Raw genomic sequence first — 9816 nt, 5'->3', positions numbered from 1 at the left:
CTGTATATACACATATACAATATATTACCTCTTTGTCTAATGTTGATTACACTCTCATATTGCACTAATTCTATTTAATTCAGCAAATAATTCGGGTATACTATTATAACCATCTTATGCAGTAGGAAACATATTATATTCAATGTTCCTGTAATGACATAAAGTGTAGTGCCTCAAGTATGTAGATTATCCGTATTCTTCTATCAAAGTAGTATCAAAGTATAATTGTCATTTCTTGATTTTGTAATGTTTTTAAGTGCAGTTGGTTTTACTTATTCCTATTAATATTGACGCGCGATATTCCAATAATGGTGCTACTATTGATGTATACACAACTTATGTTACATATGCATAGAAACAAAAAAGAAGACAAAGTGAGAGTGTTAAAAAGAAATCATATGTTAGCGATATTTAAGCGAGCGGCGTCGATGTGGCGCTCAGCTGTATTCGTTTATCTCGAGGAGCAGAGAGGTGCATAGCAACTATGCGCTTGTTACTTTTCCTGTTTGCGTTGTTATGGACACACAGTCGAGTTTTTCTACGGTTACGAGTAACACGTATAATTCTCATGGTCCGATCTCGATCATATACTCTCTCTCGAACGAACAGTTAGTGATTCTCTCTGAGACCTGCTCAAAATAAAGGAGCACTCTGGACTATTCTGGACATAATTCGATTACTCGCTCCAAAGAAAGTACCGCGGCTGCTGGATAGAACGTTTTCGTCCTGGGATCGTCAGTTACTCTCGATCTGCCAGGCTCAAGTGGCAATTCTCGCTGACAGATCTGATCCTACGGACATTCCAGCAGCATTTCTCTATTATCTGTTTCATAACATATGACTCGAACCACCACTACTAAGGTCTGTAAAATCTCTCTCCTTTTATCCTGCCCAATCTTAAAAAGGAATACACTCGCTCTCTTGACTAATAATAACTAGTACGTATTTTAATTTCTCCGTCTGTTAATTTTTACTGCCGTCTATAACACTCGACAAAGAATTGTTAATATCTAATTTTTCATTCTTATCAGTTCATTCTCGCAGTTATTGGTTGATTATATTATGTGCGTTTATGTATTTTTATGAGTCAAGTCAACACTTCCAACATAATTATTTGTAATCCGACCACTTTATTGTTTATTATATACTTGATATAAATTAATGTTCTTTAATGGCCATCGTTAACGTTTAAATTTAATATCGTATGAGCGATATGTCTAGTATTTAATGTGTTCCTGATTATCTTGTTTCGTATCGAACATCTGCCTTTATTGTATGATATTCACCGTGTTCTAATGTATTTCAAATGTATTGTATGTTGATATCCTAAGTTTTAATCATTTGTATTATCTGTTCTGTGAATTTTACTGTGTTTTATCGAATGTATTGCATATTGTTCATGTCCGAATTCGGTTGACTTTTCTAATTCTCAAAGTCATTAAACAGAGAGAAAAGAGAGAGGTAAATAAATGAGTGAATGAATGAGAAAATGACCATGTAAGAACTGCATGTTACAATTGAAATTGTAATGAGTAAAGAATATCACTGAGCCAAAAATACAATAAATTGATTTAAAAAATTGCTCCATTGTCAACACTAAATTAATATAATGTAACATTGCTTCATATACATGTCGAATTGATACAATTTGCGCATTTCTTAATGAAATATAATATTCACGTTTCAACTCAGTTCGTTTACTGCAAGTGCTTTTCCACTGCAACGATAAATATAAATAATGCAATAAATTGTACATAAAAGCCAATGAAATATGGGATTAATACTTTGAATAATGTATCAATCAATTATCTCATCAATATTAAATATTTACATATCAGCTTTCACTAAAACAATCGCTTTCATTCAATGAAACGTCGATGTCATGAGCTGGCAGAAGCTTATGAAGCTGATTGAACTTTATAATCGTTGAATTTTATTAAACAATTTTCTATTGACAAAATGCAATATCATTTTTTAAATATTGACAAGTAATGTTAAATGAAAGTAACTATGAGACTTTCTAATAAAAAATGTTTAATAAAAATGTTATATAAAAACTATGCAGAATTGTAAGAATACTATTACATTAGGAATTATATTATAAAGTTGTTTGAGCTTTCGCGCGTAAGGTGGTAGCGCGCAGTGGAATAGGTGGATGCAACGAGCGGCATAAAATGAGTCACGCACTGAGTTTGAGTTTAACAATGTATTTGAGCTGTCAGTATTTACACTATGTACACTTGCGAGTCACACGAGCGAGCAGATTTTATTAATACGACTCGTGGTCGTGGATCGCGGTGAGACACCGGCCTCGCGGTGCACGTGGCACGCACGTGCTGGGTGAGCTTCGCGCGGGCTACCGATGTTATTGATACGAGTAACTCGCGGAAGAATGAGCTGAGCGATCTACCGTGTCGAGCTAAACACTTAGACTCGTGAGATGCACCTTATGAAAAACTACGAACTAAAACTACACTAAACTATGCTAAGAGAACTCGCATTCGCTGTCAGCTCATGGCCGGCGTGACTAACGAACTGATTAATATGCGAAGTAGCCCGTCTGATGGCGCGGCGGCTCACCCGCCGTGCGCGGTTGTCGCGTCAAGGGTTGCGACATCGAACGATTAAAAGGGGGGTTTAAGATGATTTCTCAAACAAAAGTAATCATGAGAATGCTATGAATGTATGATCATAACAATATCGCATAAGTTTACATTTTGTACGTATTTTCAAACAATACATACATACAGAGTGAGTCAGAACAACCTTTTATCATTAAAGCCACATAATCTTGAGTGAATTGTGAATCACTTTTTCCTCTTGCAAAACTTTATCGGAAACTTACTTTTCAAGATATAAATGAAAATAATGAGTGTACCACAAGTCGGGTACAGGAGGCAGGCAGGGGCGGTGCAACGCGGGAGTTGACTTGGAGCTAGTCGCTGCACTACGCAAGCTGTATTCCAATAATCATTGTCAGTACTGAAAATGTAGTTTATGCTACAGAACACAAACTGGCAATAATTGTGGAAAACAGCTGCACAATGGTACGCGCACACACATGCGAAACATGTTTTGCCAATCTTTCTCTTTCACACTTATTCACATCATTTTCCTTTTTATTCACACTTCACTTTACTTCGCTTCACTTTACTTTACCTCACTTTACTTTTATTTTACTTTATTTAACACTCACGCACTTGAAACGCACATGAAACTTTATTTGTAAACAAACGGAATCACGGTGCAACACAAGACATGTACCGGTATCGTCATTGAGTGTAAAAGTGCGCGCAATCTCTGAACGCCCGACGCGTATCTTTCCAGAACCGATTCCGATACTCGGCATTAAAGCTAAGATCGCGGCAGCGTGCGTCAACGAATCAGGCAACTTGCGGCAGGCTTCTAATTGGTTGACGCACGCGTTGCCGCAGCTAATTTTACGCGCGAAATTCTTGCTTCTTCTCTGCATATTTATTAGTATCGCTGTAATAAATGTTGTAAACCTAAGAAATGTTCCACGTAAGAAAATATTTGGTTGCCCTGAAAAGGGCAGATGTTGTTAGTTTTGGAAGATTTATAATAAATGTTCGAAATGGCCACCGTCCATAGCAACGCAAGCTCTCATACGTCTCAGTAGATTTATCGGAATCTGCTCTATAATTGTATCTTCGATATTCCAAATAGCATTGTAGAGTTTGTCGTTTAATTCTTCTACGTTGTTGGAAAGCTTTTTGTAGATAATTTCTTTGCAGTATCCCCACAAGAAAAAATCTAACGGATTCAAATTCGGAGATCTCGCGGGCCAACGTATCGGGCCATATCGGCCCATCCAACGCCCAGGAAATCGCTGATTCAAATAATCGGTGACTATTCTTGCGTTGTGTGGACCAGCACCATCCTATTGAAAATAATCTTCTGTCTCTCCGCCAATGGTATGTCTTCTAGAAATTCTGGCAGATTGTCTGCCAACATTTCTAAATACGAGGTGCCGGTTAAAGTATCTGGAAGAATAATGGGACCTAGGATTTTCGTGCCCATTATCCCAGTCCAGACATTTAGTTTCCATCGTGTTTGAAAATTTCTGACGTGAGTAGCTGAAGGATTCTCGTCGTTCCACAAATGCATATTGTGGGAATTAAAAACGCCTTCCCGTGTAAATAGCGATTCATCGCTGAATATTACACGGTAAGGAAATTCGGGATCCTCATTTGCTCTCGTCGAGAAATATTCGCAAAATCGTTTTCTTTCCTGGTAGTCTTCCTCTCGTAAATCTTGTACGCGGATGTAGTGATAGGCGTGCAATTTTTCGTCTTTGAGGATTCTCCTTACAGTAGAATAAGACAACTCGTGTTCTCGTGCCATTACCCGAATGCTTGTTTCGGGTTCTTCCTCAACAGCATGAAGAATTGTCTCGACATTTCGTAAATTTCTGGCATTACGATTTCTACCAGTGTCTTTTTTCTTCGGTAAGACACTGCCAGTTTCGTACAGCTTTTGAGCTGCCGCAAGTATTACGGGGACCGATGAATGTCTTGCTCGGTTGGGATACAACTCAGCATATATCCTCAAATTGCGCCAATTGCAAAGAGGATGTATTACCTCGAAAATTAATTATTGTACAACAATTTAAAAAAAACCAAGTGGTAGTATCTTACCAATTACAAAGAGAATCTATCTATATATATATAAAATCCCTATTCTGTCGTTGAATTGATCGGGTACTTCCCGACATGCTAGAAACACCAAATTTCGCATGGTGATAGGGGTTCACCCCCAGGTAATGGGAAAATTCTTGAAATCTTTAATTTCGGTACAGGGACTACCTGGTGTAGACAGGCTATTTTACTAGTATGTATATATTGTCTTGAAAATTTGTTTACACCTACTTTCAAAAAATATAAAACTTTGATTGATTAAATAATGTTTAATGCAAAATACTTGGCGTTGCTAGACCTCGCCAGCGCCTAGCATCTCGTCTGCGCTCCTTACACGTCTACTAAAGCTCAAGCCGTTTGTTTACATATCAAATTCATATAAAAAGAAGTTTAACAAATTTCACGCGTTTAATACTAAAGGCTAAACTGAATACTAAATACTAAATTGCTACAAACTAAACGCTGAAAGAGAGAAAGAGAGATTTCTTGTAATACTCGGTCTAGCAGCGCCAAGTATTTTGCATTAAATATTATTTAATCAATCAAAGCTTCATATTTTTTGAAAGTAGGTGTATAACAAATTTTCAAGACAATATATACATACTAGTAAAATAGCCTGTCTACGCCAGGTAGTCTCTGGACCGAAATTAAAGATTTCAAGAATTTTCCCATTACCTGGGGGTAAACCCTTATCACCATGCGAAATTTGGTGTTTCTAGCATGTCGGGAAGTACCCGATCAATTCAACGACAGAATAGGGATTTTATATATATAGATAGATTCTCTTTGTAATTGGTAAGATACTACCACTTGGTTTTTTTTAAATTGTTGTACAATAATTAATTTTCGAGGTAATACATCCTCTTTGCAATTGGAGCAATTTGAGGATTTCATAAATTTTTTTACAAAATACTATAAAATAATAATATTTAAAGACAATTAAAACTACTATCGCTTGGATTGGAATAGGATCATTGAATAAGAATATAAAAGGTACATATTACTTGGTTTAATATTTTTTATAATTAAAGAAACTACCACATTGGTTTTTTCGAGCACATACCACGCGCATACTTGGCGCCCTTTTTTACTTTTTTTCGAAAAAGGTAATTTTATCGAGATATCATGCATTTTTGTATTGGGTCGTCCGGAAAGTTCGTGCCGATTTTGAAGGAAAATTCAAAGGCAACATTTTTTTATGTCAATAAATATTTATTGACTTATGTATGCACCATTTTGTTTCACAACCTTTGTCCATCTTTCACGCAACTGGAAGATTCCATTCTCCCAGAACTTCTTAGGTTTCTTGGCGAAAAACTCCTCAAGGTGGTTTTTTATGTCGATCAAAGAGTTGAAGTTCTTGCCGCTAAGAGAATTTTGCAAAGACCTAAATAAGTGAAAGTCTGAAGGTACAATGTCTGGTGAATACGGTGGGTGAGGTAGCACATCCCAGCCAAACTCCAACAATTTTTGTCGGGTAGTTAAAGAAACATGAGGTCTGGCATTGTCCTGATGGAACACGACGCCCTTCCTATTAGCTAATTCTGGACGTTTTTCCTGAATCGCTGTCTTTAATTCGTCCAGTTGCGAGCAGTACTTATCTGCATTTATCGTTTGGTTGTGTGGTAGGAGCTCATAATATAGGATTCCTTTCCAATCCCACCAGACACAGAGCATGACTTTTTTTGGATGAAGGCCGGCTTTCGGAGTGGTTAATGCTGGTTCATTTCGCTTACCCCAGGATCTTTTTCGTTCTACATTGTTGTAAATGATCCATTTTTCGTCACCCGTCACTAATTGCTTCAAAAATGGTACGTTTGCGTTGCGCTTGTACAGCGAGTCGCAGATGGAAATGCGATCCATTAAATTTTTTCGGTCAAATTATGCGGAACCCATACATCATAGCGACTTACGTAACCAAGCTTCACTACATGATCGTGGACAATGGTTTTCGATATTTTCAGTATCTCTGCTAATTCACGTGTCGTGTAGCGCGGGTTATTCTCGATCAGTGTCTTGATTTGGTCATCATCAGTAGTAGAGGTCTGCCCGAGCGTTCTTGGTCTTTAAGGTTAAAATCACCAGCTCTAAACTTAGCGAACCACTTACGTACGGTTCTTTCAGCTAAAGCGCCTTCTCCGTAAACAGAACATATCGAATTTGTTGCTTGTGAGGCATTTTTACCTTTCCGGTAATAGAAAAGCATCAAGTGTCTAAAATGTTCTTTGTTTTCTTCCATCTTCAAAAGAGTACAAAACTGACACGAATCAATTTATCTCAAACAACTTTTTTCCTAAAGATGCGTTGAAATATCACCTTTAAGCATATGTATATAAATCATATGTTTTCAATAACATTGATATATTCAGACATGTTCTAACGCCATCTATTAAAAATCGGCACGAACTTTCCGGATGACCCAATAGTTATATATAATACAATGACACAATAAAAATATCGTCTGTGAAGCTGGCACGACGTTCTACCAATATCGAAAAAATATTAAAAGTTCTAATAGCACTTTTCATAGTTCTACAGTTCTTGATAAAAATTAAAAAGAGTTCCGCATTCCTTCTATTGAAAAATCAAAATTGAAAAAATGTGCTAACTTCGCGAATCTAGCACGACACTCTCCCCTCTAAAGTACTAAAACGTGTGGAAAATTATTTTTGACTATAGTTCCCGATAGTTCTAACCGTGATTCATACATATATACAATTTCAGATCGATATTCCACCAATTAACAATTTTTGAATAATTTGTTATATCTGCGTTCAGCACGATACTTAGTGAAAATGCGTCGTGCTGATGATTTTCAACAGTTCTAACGATAGTTGACTCTTCTTGAAAGTAATTCTATTGCATAGAACTCTTGCAGAACTGTCGAGAATTATCGTTAGAACTGCTGAAAATCATCAGCACAACGCATTTTCACTAAGTGTCGTGCTGAACGCAGATATAACAAATTATTCAAAAATTGTTAATTGGTGGAATATCGATCTGAAATTGTATATATATATATGAATCTCGATTAGAACTATCGGGAACTATAGTCAAAAATAATAATTTTCCACGCGTTTTAGTACTTTAGAGGGGAAAGTGTCGTGCTAGATTCGCGAAGTTAGCACAACATTTTTTCAATTTCGATTTTTCAATAGAAGGAATGCAGAACTCTTTTTAATCTTTATCAGGAACTGTAGAACTATAAAAAGTGCTATTAGAACTTTTAATATTTTTTCGATATTCGTAGAACGTCGTGCCAGCTTCAAAGACGTATAAAACTGTTTAATCGCGCTTTTTCACAAATTAGTGTATACAATTATTATTATATGAACATAAGAGATATTCCCGATCTGAAAAGAAAGTTGATTTACATATTGTAATCCGGTAAGTATTCAGTTTAGCGGCCTCATTAAGCTCTTTCGAGACGTTGTGCGCGAAACGAAAGAATTAGACAGAAAAAAGCGTCGATTTGCCCCGCGAAGCAAGATATCACTCATTAAAGTAGACCACTTTTTAAGTTAGGAAACCTGTCATTATATTTAGTAATGTATTTGACAGATTTCCTAACCTGAAAAGTGATCACCTTCAACGATTAATATTCCGCTTTGCGGGGCAGAGCGACGCTTTTTTCTACCAGATTCTTTCGTTTCGTGTAAATCGTTTCGAAAGAGCTTAATGAGGCCGCTAAACTGAATATACTTACCGGATTACAGTACGTAACTCTCACGAGACGAGGGTTCGAGTCCCACTGATGTCTCGCTCTCGGATAGTCGGATCGCTATGCGCTGCACGCATAGACGTATAATACATATACACTCGCTCTCTCGCCCTCTCGCTCTCTCGTCCTCTCGCTCTCTCACTCATTCGCTCTCTCATTCTCTCTCTCTCTCTTTCTCTCTCTCTCTCTCTCTCGTCCTCTCACTCACTCGTCCTCTCGCTCTCTCACTCACTCACTCACTCACTCACTCGTTCTCTCGCAAATATATCTTTTCTCACTCCAACTTCTTGCACTACATCGCGTCGTACACTTGTCGTACACCGACCTGCGGAGATGCTGTCCGTATATCCGTGTGACTTACACATGACGGTCGGGTCGATAAGTTAGAGTTTTCTAATATAGAGCCTCTACATGATTGTTATGTGTGAGTCACACGGATATACCAACAGCACCTCCGCCGGTCGGTATAAACCATAGACATAGTAAGAATAGACCAAGCGTGAAGCGCAAAACGTGAAGCACAGGTAGAAAAGGACGGAAAGTAGGTGGAGGATCTCTTTCTTTCTCTGTTCGCGTCTGCGCAGTGAGGTAGGGGCATGCGTGATAGACACATGTACTGAGATATATATTAACCTTCAATACCTACGAATTGTAGATAAGAAAGAGAGAAAGAGAGCTATTTCTTAAGAATTGGATATGTTAAATAATTGAATATATATATGTATATGTAAAACGTGAAAATAAAATATAAAAAAACATCAAATCAGAAGAGAGATTTATAAATATAGAATACATATTTATACATGTATACATACATAAAATGTTTACTTACAGTAATTCCTTATATATTGATTTATAATAACGTTTTATAATACATGTAGTAGAATGGAAAAGTTGTACAAAACATAACAACAATATAATATATTTACAGTAAATTTATTAATTAAAAATACATTGTTTTACATGTTTATTTCTTTTTATATGTTTCTTTAACATTAAATATGTATGAACTTAATATATTAAGAGAAATTAAATTTATATACTGTTTATGAATATTACGGTATGTTCTATTTTTTTAAGTTATACATTTTTTTATCTTCTCATTTTATTCTTATATTATTTTTACTGATTCTTAAATAATGTAATTTTATTATTTTTTATCCTAACTCGTAGTATAGAATCTACAACTGATTTAGCTTCATGCTTAAGAGTCAAGTTAAAAAAAGTTTCCAAAATTAATTTAATAACTTGGTTTCGATGATCAAAAAGTGTACTTTGATCAAATATATGATTATTATCGTTAAATATATATAGAGGAATTGAGTGTACAGCTTGACATATTAGATATTGAAAAATATTCTTCATTTTAAACAGTTTATCTTGATTACATCGTAATATCTTGTGTGCAATCTTGCAAATTGTTATCACATCATTTGA

This window comes from Ooceraea biroi, chromosome 1, assembly GCF_003672135.1.
Source record: "Ooceraea biroi isolate clonal line C1 chromosome 1, Obir_v5.4, whole genome shotgun sequence".
Taxonomy (NCBI): domain Eukaryota; kingdom Metazoa; phylum Arthropoda; class Insecta; order Hymenoptera; family Formicidae; genus Ooceraea; species Ooceraea biroi.
The sequence above is the reverse complement of the archived record's forward strand: the minus strand, read 5'-3'. Positions refer to the sequence as shown.